This window comes from Pygoscelis adeliae, unplaced genomic scaffold, assembly GCF_000699105.1.
Source record: "Pygoscelis adeliae isolate BGI_AS28 unplaced genomic scaffold, ASM69910v1 Scaffold117, whole genome shotgun sequence".
Classification (NCBI taxonomy): Eukaryota; Metazoa; Chordata; class Aves; order Sphenisciformes; family Spheniscidae; genus Pygoscelis; species Pygoscelis adeliae.
Genome location: NW_008825270.1, coordinates 2,715,506 through 2,730,450, shown reverse-complemented (window position 1 = coordinate 2,730,450; position 14,945 = coordinate 2,715,506).

Genomic DNA, 14,945 nt, shown 5'->3' with positions numbered 1-14,945 from the left:
CCTGACAGGCGGAGGCGGCGGCCGGCGGGGGGGTGTCGGCTGCCGGGAAGGGGACGGCGCCCAGCCTTCGTTAAATGGTTTCCGTGCGGTACGGAGAACCGCGTTGCGCTGCTGCCTGAAAAAACGTGGCACCTAGGCTGTTCCAAGTGACGCCTCCAAAGCCAGCCGGAAAATGAGATTAGAGAACTAAAGTTGGGGTTTTTTCCTATTTTTTTTTTTTCGGGTTGCTGCCTTTGTACGTGTAATAGCGGTCTGATTGTACCCGTCTTACTGTTTACCCTGCTACGGTGTGTAGGAATTTTAGAGTATCCTTTTAAATGATTTGTGAACCCGTTAGTAATGCTCACACTCTGTTCCATAAGAAGCTACCGTAGCCCTGACACAGTATTTGTGCCTGGCATGTTAACTGTAGTTAGTTGGCACTATTAGTTGGAGCCCAGAGTGCTGTGTGCCTTTCCACACAGGCAAGGTCGGGTAACGACTGGAAACGCGGCCCTTGCCGGAGTCCGTTTGATTCTCTTGTTTGTGTGGAACGTTCAGGCAGCAATAATAGAGGGGAAACATCTCGAAGGGTAGAAAAACGTGACTGTGAAATACAGTATCTGGCGAGAAGACTTAAGAATGGACTTAAGAGCATCTACAAATTGTTCAGCTCAAAGAGCATCTACGGAAGGGGGACAGATGACTGGTTTATACTGAGTTTATTCTACTTTTGTTGAAAAGTTGCACATGTATACAATGCTGGTTAGGGCAAATTAATGGGACAGATAGTGAGTACTCCATGCTCCTTTTGAAAAGATATAAAATGATTGGGATGGTAATACCAACAACATTAATGTCTGTTATGGTGATAGGAACAAATCAGCAGTTTTGTTGAATATGAGTTTGAGGGTCCCTGGCGTTATCAGTCAGGACTGTTTCTAGACCATCTGCATTCATGTTAGTAAGTGTGCCATTGTGCTCATACAGGTATCGCAGCCCTGGACAATGGTACCCATTTCTACTAACAGCCTCTGACACCTTGTGCAGGAGAGAGAGAGAATGGACATCCAACATTTCTCTTTTCAGACTCCCAACCATGTGTGTACGAAGCCCTCAACAAGCTCTGAGCACTGGCCAACCTTGTAACACCTGCTCATACTACCTTTTTAATGCCACTGCCCACCTCCAGCACAGAAGTCTGATCTCTCTGCACCACACTGAGCCGGTGCAAACAAGGATGGCACGCTTACCCCCAGGAACCCCGGTGCTTGGGCAGGCAGCAGTGACTTTGAGCTGAACCCTGCACAGACATCCAAAAATTTGGTCTGTCTTACCCGGAAACTTAGTAGATGCCAATGGTTATCCCAGGACCTTCCCCACCACTTGCCTCTTGCTTGATAAATTCAGAACGAGCATTTCAACCATGGATGCTGATCCAGCTCCCATGCTGAGCAGCCTGATGTCCTGTGCCTTCCAGTGCTCCTGAGGCTGCTGCTGGTAAGACAGCTGTTGCCACCGCTTCCAAAACCGTGTGAGAGCTGCTTCGCGGCACAGTGGCAGATTGGCAGTGCTAAAGCCACATGGCAGCAAGCTGTGAACACTTCTCGACAGCTTCTGTGTATTTGCGGTGGCATTTGCAATGGCATGGAGCACTGTTTTCGTCTATGCTGGCTGATAAGAGTGTGAAAATGACACTGGCTATGCAGAAGGAGCTAGACGGTGACAAAAGAGAGAGAAGAATCGTGAGGATCTGAGGTTTGTTTTTAGCTGGTTTTGGCAATGTTCTCCAGAGGTGCTTCAGAAAAATCCCAGCAGTGGGGGTGGAATACCTGGAATACTTGGAACATACGTTCAAAGTAGCACTTAATAATAAAAGGTCCCTGAATAATAAAAGGTCCCTGCCACCTGGATGAAATACCGTGGGCTGTAGCAGGCTGTGCAAATATGGCTATGGAAACCACAGTCCACAGTGCTTACTGTGCCCCCCCAAATCATAGTTTGAAATAGGATCTCTGAGTAGCCGATCCCTTTCTGCTTGGAACTTGACTAGGTTTGAATTAAATAGTATCCCTCTAACGCTCTGAGCCACTCTAAGGAGAAAAATAATCCTAAGTATATTCAGGCCTTTATTACATTGGAAAAAGTTTGATGGTAATTTCTACCTCCAATTACCCTAAAAAAGAAGCAAAATATTCTTTTCCCCTCTCCCATTTCTTGAACTAGACAAATTAGATTGCCAAAGAGGTTTTTTCTGGCATAGCTCTTAAGACTTTTGTTGTCATGGGGATGTCAATTAATGGGGTAGTTTGTTATGTTCTTAACCTAGCTGTGGCAGCTAAACTTTTGCATGTAGACCAGGTCTTACACTAACGTAAAACCTCATAAAAATAGGAACTGGGCTTTCTGTTTAATAAATTGTCTTCTGAAGACTCCACTGTACTCCTTAATGTTTTTCTCCTCAATACCGTACTGTATTAAGTAAATGAACGTACAGGCATGTATTAATCACATACAGATTGGAAGATGTAGTAAACCACACAGGTTTTGTTAATGCACACAGGTATAAGCAATCTGAACTTTATTGGCATAGCTGGCCACGTGCAGATCCTGCAGGTGCATGTTGTAAGGTGCAGGCCGTTCCTGTGCCTTGTATGATCTGCAAAGACACTCGTATAACGTAATGCACACATATGTGCATACACAAAATGTCTGGCATCATGCACATGCATGTGTGTAATGTATGCCTGAGTGCATTATTGCATATTTTGTTGGGTAAATATAAAATGTTTTATACTTTGTATACTCATTGGTCATAAATGTGTGGAAGTGGATAGAATTCCATGAAAAGATTTTAAAGAATGCAATGTGATGCATACATGTGACCTAAAGCCCGGAAAGCATCTTTCTGAGCGCGTCTAACTATACTGCATTGGCAATTCTACCTTTCCCATTAAAAATATTCTTAAATTATTTAAATACTCAATAGAGTTCTCCTGTGCCTACCAGGGAAGTTAGGATTGCTAAAGGACTGCAAAAAACCCTAGAGAGGAAGAGATATTACAGCATTTTCCTAGATGTTTTGCATTGGAGCTCTGCAGCTGTCTCCTCTACCCCAAGAATCTGTGCTTCTTGGAGCACATGAATATTCTGTGCTGAGTAGAAACCCTTGCTGTCTGCCAGCAAAATGTTGACAGTGTCCTTTGTTGGCTTCCCCAGGGAGTTCATGCAAATCACTGTGAAATACAACAAACCTAGGATCCCTAAATGCTTCTAAAGAAGACCAAATTAGGAAAAGGCTTCACATTGAAAACGTAATTTTCAATTAGTGTCTATTCAGTGGGAATGGGAATGGGGTGGGGGAGAGCTGGCATGTGAGATAAGCTGGATTTGTTAACATGCTTTGAAAATGCTTGTTGGCTAGCATGTCTTTTTTGCCTTGCAAATGCTCACCTTGCTGTAATTTGGTGACATTTCCATAGCTGCAACATGCTCTGCTCTTGTACTTTGGATAGAAATGGACTCTGCCCAGCAGGAGGTAGTCTTGAGACAACCATCAGCAGACTGCATTTGTGTCACGTACACAGCTGAGCATTGCTGCACAGGCTGAAAGCTGGGAAAGAAACAAGTCATTTCTCTCCCCAGTCCATCCCTGTTAGTATCAACCAGTGCATTTATGAGAGCACTGAACAGGGAAGCTGATGACTGAATGGCCACAGACCAAAGTGACATCTCATTCCCTCCGGAACAGCACAATGTGTCTTTGGTATAACTGATGTGGGAGGTGGTTTTTCCATGGATAGACAGTGCTAGTCTGCAGGAAAGGCACTGGGGACCCTTTGCTACCTGAGTACATTTTGTCAGTATTCCTCTCTCCTAACAGAGGAAGAGGAGCAAGTTAGTTGCTGCTGCAGCTATAACTACTAGAAGGAGAGGCATGAGGTACATCATAATTAGCTACTGTTTCTTTTACCCCTTATTCTTTTATTCTCTCTACTCTCCAACATGTGGCAGCATTGAGCGTTTTTCCTAGTTTTATGAATAAGGGTGAATGGACCTGATCCTTTTCTCACTCCTTTGGTTTGCTTACTTACGTTACTTTGGCTTGGACCTCCTTTAGAAGACCTCCTTGCCTTATCTCATTTTCTTTTTCCCTTCTCACCTTGTTTTGTTTTGTTAGTTCTTGTTGCTCTTGTTAGAAATTATCCCTTCCCTGCCTTTAATCTCAGGAAATATCAGCCTTGCCACCTCTTGGCACGGCTATGCCATAATACTTGCCCAGTGTATGGAGTGGCCCAACCCTGTGTCCATTTGTATGTGCTGCGTAGGTTATCTGCCCTCTCTCTTGCATTTCAAGGCACTATACTCGAGACGCTCTTTCACATCTGTCTGGGTATCCCTGGGACCACAGGAACTCATCGGACCCGTGCCTCAGCTCATCACCTGGCCAGCTGCTCAGTCCCTGCTCACCTCACCACAGCCTGCCCCTGAGATGAGGAGTGCTGCCTCAGGTCCACAGCACTTACTTCCTCACCTTCATTTTCTGTTCCGGCATCAGGGAGTGAGGCATTGGTGGTATTTGTAATGATCAGAAGAATCAGCACAGCACTTATCAGAATAAGCAATTTAAAAATTCCTTTATCAAAGTGAAGGCCACCTAGCATCTGGTATTTCCAGGGTTTTTCTGTCAAGACATGGAAGTTATAGGACACCTACTTACTAGTTACACCCACTGTGGTGAAAGTGAAGATTTTGTGACACTATTATGAACGCTGTACATGGTTGAGTTTCCCCGCTTTTTCAAAGGGAAAGAACTAATTAAAATATGGACCTAAGCAAGTGACAGGGAAATGTAGGGAATATACATATAATGTTTATCAGGGAGTGAAGGGACTTTTGTGGGATATGTGATGAATACACTTCAGTGAAGAAAAGGAGATGCCTTAATTTTTAATAGTGGAAGTGAGAACAAAAGAACCTTACAATAAAAAGCTTTTAAGAAAGTACTTTTAACTTTTAAAAAGTTTTTAAAACTTCTGAAGAAGGACATAAAGATGTATTTTAAGGATTTCTTAACGAAATGTGAGTATTTAATAGATTTGCCTGCTGACAAAGCCTTTCCTATGTTTGCCATGTGCATTTGCACTCAGGTATTCTTTCTGCAGTCAGTTTGACAAAAAACAGGCTATTTTGTTTTAGAAATACTTGCTTGTGTGCTTTTCACCTCTAAATTTCTTGACCTCCCTTAAAAGCATACACTCTCTGTGCATGACTGGTTTGGGTCAATTTTGTGTGGGCCATGGAAACATGCAAGGGAACTGTTACCTATCCGTCCAGTTCATTCCTATGAGAAAATACACTAAAATGTAACTTTCAGAAGTAGTCAGGAATGTTGCAGAAAGGTTAGTCTACTGAGTATAAATATCAAGAAATTATTGTCATACACATACACAGAAATATCAACATTGTATTTTGAGCAAAGTAAGTATAAGAGGAATTTTCTGGTAAGCCAGGCCATTACTGGAAGACTCCAGAAAAATTTAGTACTAAACTTCACTTTTCTTACTTCTTTTATTCCCCTAGATTTTCAGTTCCATCATTTTCCTTGGCATATCTGCCCTGTAAAAGCTGCTGAAACCAGGCTAGAAGTTGTTCACTTATCATTTTCTGCCAATGCTTTAACTCTTAATTTACTTCTCACATTCCTTCCTCATTTCTCTCATGTCTTTTCCAAAGATCAGAGGCCAGAGGAGCTCATTATGTGCACCTTCTTGTTATCTTTAACATCTCTGACAGAATGGTACCTCAACTCCATAAACTGGCCATTTTCCTCTCTCCCCCAACACCTCATCTGTAACATATTCCAAACGAGCACCAGCTCCTTGATGTAGTGCCTCTTTCATCTCTGCATCCTTTAAAGAATCCCAAGCAACCGGTTCTCTAGTATAATTATATCCTTTCATAATGGAAATCTGCAATTACAATACAATCTTACACGTACTATGGAAAACTGAGTATAATACACAGTAAAAGCGCAATATTCACTTTAGAACAATGTTACAGGCATCATGTTATCTCGCGACAGTTTGGGAGAGGCACAGTGGCTTGGCCTCAATTCCCACTTTGTCTTTTTCAAAAGGTGTGAACCAGTGACTCGTGAAGATATCTGAGGGTGAGCAAAGTTTGTGGACTGGCTAAACTTCCCTTACCAACTTGCTCCTCTTTCCACTCTGAGTTTGTGACAACAGGGAGCCAGTGAGACACCTTCTCAGCTTTTACCTAGTGCTGACCAAAACAGCCATTTCTCAGTCCAGACTGAACAAGCTTGGTGAGAAGATCCTCTGCAGCTGTGGACCTCTTCCTCATTTGTTCAATGCGGCACTGAGAATCGCCTCTGGTAGGGGACAAGCAGGGCGCAGCCCTCTTTAGTTTAGGAAACAGTCCGGGCTTCTGCTTCTGGCATGGGTTCAAATGTCTTGATTATTTACTGCTTATAGTTTGGCTAATAATACAGTCTGGAGCATGAAGAGCTCTGAAAGAGAGACCTATGCTTCCCCTATTAAGATACAAACAGAAATATCAGCCACTGGCAAGGAAACAGCAAAAGGTTAAACTGCTTGACATGGTCTCTATAGAAGTTTACAATACAGACTGTTTCCTCATTAGTCTGATCGGTCCCAGCGAGCCATTCCAGGTAATCTCTTTCTCTTGCCATGAAATTTGGCCCTTCTGGCAGCCAACTCAACTAGCAATGGGTTATTAATATGTAACTTGCAAAGGAGCAAGACAAAATTAAATGTCTGAATCACAAATTGAACAGAGACTTCCAAGTTTCTGGGAAACACCTGTGGTTTTCTCAGAACTCTCCACGTCATAGATGAAGGCCTCTGATATTCCATGCAAAACAGGAATTAAGATGGTCTGTTCTCTTTTCTGGATTTGTTTAGACTTTCCTGGAGCCAACAGGCAACCTAGTCAAATGTCATCTTGAATATATCTCAAGTGATATGTAAAGGGGAATTTTCAACCAGCCTTGATTATTCAAGATCCATGGACACTTTTTGACCATGCTAGTGCTCAAATCAAATCTCAGTTCTCATAGTCCCTCTTTATATGTGAAAGAGGAATGTGAATCTCTTGCATCGGATATTCACATGGAACCCTTTCCCACCTGGATACCAGAAAAGTTTGGAGTCAGAGATGAACTAAACCAAACTTTTTGGTTCATCCTTATTAAAAGCCTGTATAACTTCAATTTTAATTTGTAAACAGGCTGTGTGTTTTTCTGTGCTCTTCTGAACAGCTGCAGTGTTCTCCCCTGTGTTCGCTGCATTTCACTGGCAAGTCAAAGTATTTATGAAAGGGATTATATGACATTGTTGCCTGCAATAGCAGAGGACTGGACTCAATGGCCTAAGCAGTCCCTGCCAATACTATGTCCTTATTTTCCTGTGATTCCTGTAGAGTTTGTAAATTATATTAGGATTGCTGGCATGAAAGCCACAATGCTAATCTTTTTTATTATTGCTTTATCCATTTTGAGCTGGCATATCCATATCAGAGCGCTTGATTTCCTGTTGTCTTGCTGTTTATACTGTCATATAAACTAACCCATAAAGGGTGTCAGAACTCAAGTGAATCAGAATGGAAAAGCTTGAAGTTCGTTTTGCACAGATGTTAAATGATTACCTAGGCAGGGAGAGATCAGTCCCCCATGTATATTTTGATACACCAAAGCTCCAAAGCCATTTTTGGGCTATTGGTCTGTGAAGTGTCCTCTTTCAACGATTTAACACTTCAAAGTATAGACACCCCTGTGCAAACAGAGGATTAGGATGTTCCAGGCAGAGGATTATGGATGCAGGAGAACTTTCATGCAATGAAGAGCTTCTTTGCAAGAGAATTACCATCGTAAATAAACACGTAGTTCTGAGAGCAAATGAACTAATAAAATCTGGTTTCCTATGGTTTTGTGTATTGTAGTTGGATTTTCTAGTATGTGGTAACGTACAAACTGCAGGTGAGGCATTTCAGATAGCTTTCTTCATGTGGCCTATTTAACGTTGAGTGAGGATGATCATATCTCAAAAATCCTCATTTCTCAGATAGAAAAAATACCAGATAAAAGCAAAATTCACTTCCCAGCATTGCCACTGGGGCATACTAACCATGAGAAAGAAGCTGTAGCCTTTCCTCCCACCTGTCCATTTATAAGGCCTGGTACAGTGCACTACCATTTGATTCAGTAAGAAACGTGCTGCTATGTAGCCCATCTGTATCACGGGCCGCAACCAGTTCTGCAGCTGTTTAGCTAGGAGAAGCTAATAATTTAGAGAAAAGACTGCACATACTTTCTATGAGATGTTGGCTGCTCTTATAGGTGCTTTTATAAAGCATGCTCTGCCTGCTTTCTGTCACCCTGGAACTCATCACAGTATAAGCATTTTTTTGTAATGATGAGGGTGTAATAAAGCACCCGTGAACCACTCAAACATGTGAATCTTCAGCGTGGCTCTAAATAACTCTTCAGCTCTTTTACTATATTAAGGCCCTAAAGTGGGCATTTTGCTGGCCTCTATGGAGCAGGGAAAATTAGATTGCTTTACACTGCGTGGCTATTTTATTATAATAGATGCATTGAAGATTGAGCTCTTTAATTAGTATCTGGAAAAGAAAGGGGAGGATCTACTATTGAAGCCCTTGGGCCATTTCAAGGAGAGGGTGAGAGTTAGAATGCGCTGGAGAAAAAGAAATAAAGCAGCTTCCTGAAAGACTTCCTCTTTAATACTCATTTTATGTCCAAACACCATGGGAAGCAGGATTTTTTTTGGTGGAGGACACATCCCAGGACCATCACAGAGAGAAAATGATGGTGTCATTGGGGTCAGCATCACCTTTTGTCTTTCCTGAGTCACTTTCTCTGAAGGTTCCCAAAGCAACTGAACAATGACAGTTTGGCCTTCTGCCCTCTGGAAGTCTATGTGTAAATGTTGTGGTCTCCTTTTTCTACCTGGCACAGTGAAGCACTGCAGAGCAAGGTGACAGCAAGGAGGTCGACAGCCTCTGAAAACAATGTTCCTGCACCCTCTCTGCTTCCGTCTGTCATGTGAATGCAGCTTGCCAGTTATTTGTATTTGCAAATTTAGAAAAAATCTACCCTATTTTTGCTGGAGAAACAGAAAGGTTCGGAGAGGCAACTTGCACAGTTTCAAACGGAGAGGCTGGGAGGTGTTATGCTTCTGACACACATAACTTTTCTCCCAGGCTGGGTGGCCAGTACCAGTGTAGGCCTCTTACAGGTGTAACACACATGGCTCAAACACACAGGAAATTGGGAAGATTAAATACGTCCCAACAGAAACTTCAACAGGCAATACTTCCTTCATAAACATTGAATTTGCATACAAAATAAAAGCGTAAGGGAAGAAAGGACACAGATAGTCTTTGGTAAAATACAACAAATCAAGTCAAGAACACATGAATGATAAGTACAACACAAACTCTTCGGTCTCTTTGGCAGCTGTTGTTCATTCAGCCTCCCGACTTGCCAGCATAAATGCTCAACATTCAAGAGTCCCTTTTATACCACTTTTCCCCTCCTGCTGCTGTGTCCACTTACAGCTTGATGACCGATATTATAATATAAGGTCCAGGGATGCACCTGGGCTAGTCCACCTCAAGCTCAGATGCCTGACTTTTATGAGGAGATATTTTAGTGTCACCAACGTGTAGTCTCTTGTTGATCTCACCACCGGGGCCCTAAAGCCACCCACCATTTCATTACTGCCTCTAGTCTTGGAGCTGTTACCATGTAGACCATCTCTACCCACTGTTTGTCTTGCTGTGCTATGTGTCAGTAGCACTAGTATCTAGTCAGCTTTTGCACACCGCAGTCCTAAGATGGTGGGGGGTTATATCCCCCTGTTGCTGCTACTGCTGCCTCAGTATTAATGAATTCAGCTATTATTGATTCACTGGGCTGGAAGAATCCACCTCCTCATCACAGACTCTAGAAGTGTCTCCCCACCAGTTCAAGAGATATTTCAGTTACCCTCATTCATAGTGGTTTCAGCTCCAGTGACTGTTGGATGGTACTGTGAAAAGTGGTGGTGGGGATGAGGTTCTTACAGGCTTTTCATTTTTGTATGTGTTTCATTTTTAACTTATAGCCAATTAGAGAGAACAGCTGTAGTGCTTCCAGTTTTGGTGCCAGCTGGGCGGGCATTAGTGGGAGTCAATGCACAAAACAGCATTGGGCAGTGCAGACAGAATTCAGTCATTCTCGTTCCTAACATCCATGGGCTCTGAAGGAGCTGTTTCAGCTTGGCTACATTTAAGATAGAATCAACCAAAAATGTTCATGCTATCAGGTTGGGCAAAGTTTAAAAGGACTATGGTCCAGACCCACAAACTTAATTCAGATGAGCTATTCCAAGGAATCACTTACCCTTGGGAAAGCAGGCTTGCAGCATGGACAGTGCAGTAAAATGGCACAACAGCTCCTACTTGTCTTTTTTCCAAACATGTCCAAGAGAGGCATGAGGAGAGGCAGGATATTCAGGGCTGACTTGAAGCAGCATCCTTTGGTAATTAAGATCTGACTGGCTGAATGACTCTGATGAATTTCTGAAGCACTGAACTGAAGGACCAGGAGCAGATTCTCTTTTGGCATGCTAATATAAGCCTGTGCTGTGAGCAGCTCCAAAGAACCATGTAAATGTAAATGAAGCCAGAAGATGAGTTTATGGAACAAATATCAAGTTTGTCTCTTATTCTCTTTGCTTTGATCTCTGCTACCAATTAAAAGATAAAAAACTTTTACAGCACATATAAGTCCGATTAGATCTTGTAATGAAATCCTCAAGTGCTACTGAGGTGGAACTTGCAATAATTAGTTTTGATACATAAATAAAATTTCCAGATGCAATTTATTCTTTTAAGCTCATGTTCCTCTTTCAGTTCATAGTGTTTTATTATTTCACTGATTTGTGAGAAGTAGCTTCCAATGTTTCTGTTCCCTTGGTTCTCACAGCCTCTATGCTAATGCATTAAAAAGAACTAGAATTAATGACAAATCTAATAAGTAATTATTCTAGCGGCAATGCTATGAACTGGAATTCCAACTTTAAGAATGGGTGAAAAACATTCATAGTCCCTTAGTTTCACACCGTCATCCATCCAGGAAAGGGCAAAGAAACTATTGATCATCAAGGCACTGAAGGCATGACAGATTTTGCAAGTGAACAGTCAGAAGCCGTGGCTGGCTATGATGCTATGCTTGGAGTTATGATAAGTGTTGTGAGCAGCTACTAATTTCACAGGCTGCAGTAAGGACCCTCTGCTTGGTGAGGTTATTTGTATAAAAACCCAGATATCTGTCCCACATCCCCTTTTTTGGAAAAGATTTAATGAAGTTATGCAGGTAGAGCTCAAACCATACATATTAAGTAGAACTTTTTTACTTGCTACTTCACTACACTGCTTTAAGACTTATTTCCATTTAAACAAAGTAAGATACAGTCTCGTAGTTTACGCTGGAACAACACAGAAAAGGATGGTCTTCTGGCTAAGAAATGGCACAAGAAGTTAAGATCATGCAAGCCCCCTTCTCCATACTGCACATGTTTCTGAGATGGTGTAGACCATCATTTAGGGTGAGATTTTGGGGCATTAGCCTGTCCCTTCAGAGGACTAATACTTTGTGCTGGCAGTTTAGGTCATTCAGGTGCTTAAATCCCTGTTTTGAAGGAGCAATAAGGGTGTTGTGAAACTAGATACGTGAATATTTATACGAAACATATGGAAATCCAGATAAAAGTTGATTTAGTCATTCTTAAACAGTAATGTTTTAGGATATATGTACCATGGTACTGGGAACTGAGTGACTGCATACAAAAGATAGGGAGATGCTAATTACCATTGCTCATGTCCTGCTTATCTTCAACAGCCATAGGCATTCAAAGGGCAGGGGCTCTCAGAGTCTTGTAGGATTCAAGGCATAGTATTGCAGATGCTACCAGGTCTGCCTCTTCTAAAAAGCTCCGTGCCCAGGCTGCTGCATTTCCACCTCAAAAGACGCTTCTCTGGACTCCAGCCTTGGCTGCCTTATCAGTGTACTTCTCATGCTGTCTTCTTTCTTTCTCCTGACTGACACTCTGGCAAGTAATCTTAGCTCTGTCAAAATAATTTAATGCTACATCCTTGCTGCATGTCTCAGGTTTTATCTTTGCTGCCATAAAGGGAAACTCAGGTAAGGTTTGGGCATGTACATTTCAGACCTAAGTCAGTGCAGACAACAGCAGAGGGAAAGGCCAGGCTTATCACCCCGCAACACAGCCTATGGCCGCAAGGAACCCTTCTGAGAAGCAACCCGTCAACCTGTAAGGGGCTGGCAGTGGTGAAGATGATACAATGTGGCTTATACTCCATGATAGCCTCTGTTGATTAAAACACCTTCCTGCCCCAAATACCACAGAAGCCCATACAAAGGCCTGCTCACCTGATTTGTTCTCTAAATACGTTTAAAGTTAATACAGAAGGGCCAAGCCACCTCTGACCCAGGGATAATGTTTGTTCCAATGGGAATATTTTCAGCATCCCAAATTGTGGATCCAGCCCGATGTATGCTGCCTGCTTTAGCAATCTTGCTAAAAATTGCACACTCTTAATCTCTCTGACCACATCAGGATTGCATCAATTTCCATGGCTCTCAGTGGGGATGCACACAACTGGCTTCGTTCCATCTAGTCTGAGATGTTTAAGTCAAGTACTTCCACTGGGGATCAAGACATACCAAGATATCTATAATCAAGGGAAAGAAAGAGAGGCACCTCCAGAGGATAACTCAGATTTAGCTAGTGAGAGGCAGTTTTGTAGGAACATCCCTTAGATTAACAGAACATGACAGCTAACTAAAGTAACACCTGTAGTCCGGAAGCCATATAGATGCATTAACACGGCTCTGTATCCCAAATTTACAACAAAAGCACATCTCTGAAATGTCGTGGGTTTGAATGATATACACTGTTTATGCACTCCTCCCGAAATACAGCTGGAGCCAAGCCAATTTACAATGTTGTTTCAATACCTTGCAAATAACTGTCAGTGAACTCCCAGCTCAGAATACAGCTAATAGCAATATGGTTACAAAAGTCTGCTTTTCTCACAGCCAGCAGACAAAAGGCATTTTTCATCCCAGGACTATTTAGGCAGTGAAGGTATTGGCCATTCAATGGGATGCTACTTAGTGTAATTTGCAATAAATTAGTGAAAGCAAAAGAAAAAACTCACTTATGATAACTCTCAGCAATTATGACCATAATAAAAGGCCATTTATAAAACGAATCTATCAAAATCTCATTTCGTAGAAGGCAGAAGAAATATCCAAGTACCAAAGATACCGAATCCCATAAAAAACATGTGCTAAGGACATGTTACAGGCTACCATTTATAGGATAAGCAAGTTTAGTTATCTTAAGAATTGCAGGGGATCTGAATATTCACTGCATGTCATCCTCAATGAGTCATTTTCATTCAGCAAAAAAAGGTGAAATGTCCTTTTCAAAACCACTGTCAGGAGGCAGGCTCTCTTTAGCAGCAGAGCAATCCAAGGTGTCTGGTCTCAGTGCTTATTAGAAAGTCTGTAAAAACAAACCAGCATGTGCGTGGAGCCCCAGCGTTCAGAAGCAGCCCGGCAACATCCGTTTAGCCCACGCGTGCAGCCCCAGCGGCCAGCAGGGACACGGGGAGTGGACTGTGACCCCCGATCTGCCAAACCAAAGCAGGGCATTCCTCAGCTTGGAAGAGGAGGTGCACCAGTAGTGAGCATTTCCTGTGTTCTCAAGGAGAAAAAGGGAACTGGATGGTAATGTCCCAGAGCAGAAATTATTTTTTTCTTTTTTTCACTTTTTAAAAATGCTCAGACCCGTAGTAACACACAGCTTCCCTGAGTTTATCCGTCCCTAGCCAGGCCTGTAAAGAATGATGAGATGGGTGACAGAAGGTATCAAGAACAACAGTGCATTCAGTCCTTGTGTGATGATGGCACCCGGTCTCAATCAGCAATGGCAAAACTCCCAGCTCACGCTCTATTTCCCCATGTCCTTGGCAGGGTGCTGCGGACGCTGCGCTGGAGAGGAGCTGTGTATAACACTTCCAGCCAACAGCAATGTGCTGTGGTGCCTGATCTCCTTGGTCAAATAATGACAGAATTAAAACAGGAGCGGAGGTGCTAATAGACACACAGAATACGACTTTCTTCTTTACACACAGAGAGCTCTCCTCTCTCATCACAGAGATTTCCTCAAACCTGCAAACATGCTTTTAATTGAAGAGTCTAAACCATCAATCATATAAAAGAGCTTGCCACATTCTGCACTGCCTACCACCTGCTTATGAGGAAAAAATAGAAAGTACCAAAGGAGCATATGAATTGAATTGTATTGAAAATTTACTCAGTCAATCTTTTGGGACCAATTCTTGTCTCTCAGAACTGATTTCACTGCACTATTTGTCTTGGTAATAAAACCAGAAATGCTTTCTTCCTTCTGGGAATTGAAACACCTCTTGCTGTAACCTCTCCTGCACAGCAGCTGAAAACACAGGGGCTGTATTACCTACTGGGCAAATCTCAGCCATTAAAACCTTTCTATTCTCCATCATGGCCCACTTTAAGGTACTCTCTGTTCTTAACAGAAAGACAGCTGTTAGGCCCATTAAACCATTCCTTCAGAGATGCTCAATGCAGTGTATGCCAGAACTAACGTGCCCTACTGTCCAGCAGTGGAAAGAGATAAGATTATGATGGGCCATGAAGTAGCAGCCTTTGCACAGAGTTTGATCACCACAGCCAGTTAAATGTTGCTGATGATTTACTTGGTTCCTGAAGAAAAACTGATTTACTTGTAGCTAAAGCCTCTAGTAAGAAACGTAGTTCTGAAACGGCAGATTTTTGGTTGCTGTTAACA